The sequence below is a fragment of the Neoarius graeffei genome, chromosome 1 (assembly GCF_027579695.1).
Source record: "Neoarius graeffei isolate fNeoGra1 chromosome 1, fNeoGra1.pri, whole genome shotgun sequence".
NCBI classification, from domain to species: domain Eukaryota; kingdom Metazoa; phylum Chordata; class Actinopteri; order Siluriformes; family Ariidae; genus Neoarius; species Neoarius graeffei.
In genome coordinates this window covers 80,724,995-80,725,909 of record NC_083569.1, presented here as the reverse complement: position 1 = coordinate 80,725,909, position 915 = coordinate 80,724,995, and positions in this window count along the sequence as shown.

Sequence of the window (915 nt, the reverse complement as noted above, 5' to 3'; positions counted from 1 at the left end):
GCCCACTGCAGTGACGCAATCACGTAAATTACGCCCTTGCTGTGTAGCGTGTGTAATTTTAACTTTCGCCGACAGAGGGAGACATTGATCTGTATAGCTTTTCCATCATAGCAGTCTGCTGAAGGGAAACTGATTTTAACTTAAAACAGTCAACTTTTCTTCAAACAGTGAATGAACAGGCTACAAAATGTTATTAAAACTTATTAGAATAGCCGTTTCTTGCCTCCCCATAGATTAAACTAAGAGATAAAATTGTTTGAGATCCAAAACAATATTCTTTGACCTAGAATTGCTCTCGAAGTCTTGACTATTAAAGTCTCACTGTTTGTCAGTTCAGTCGGTGCTTTCTATAGATAGATAGATAGATAGATGCAGACAGTCTCTGTAAACTGTCCAGGAGAGGGCAAGAAAGAAACACATAAGTGCCGCGCAACTCTCAAACGATTCGCTCATTTTGAATCGAGAGAATCGATTCCTAAGATTCATAACAGAAAAAAAAAGGCCATCCTGTGCCATGTCCTCCCAGCTCCCACAGTGTTATCAGAACATTCAGAACAGGGTGTAAAACAGATTCTGCTGTAACATTACAACATTATACCAATAATGGATACACAGTGTTATTACAAAGATACTGACACAATGTTCTCAGGTGTCTCAGAACTAATATTGTGGAAACCTTTTTTATTATCCTTCATGAAACTATTTTTGAAGCAGCAAATCAGAAACATATAACACACAGTATCAGTCCAAAGTTTAGACACGCCCTTTAATTCAATGGTGGGTTTTTTCTTTATTTTTGTTAATTAAAAGACACTTCTTCGTTCAAAGATTTAAAGGTTTTTTATTGTCAAGTCACTATATATCCAGGACATATAGGAGAATCGAAATGCCGTTTCTCTCTCACCTTACTTGTAA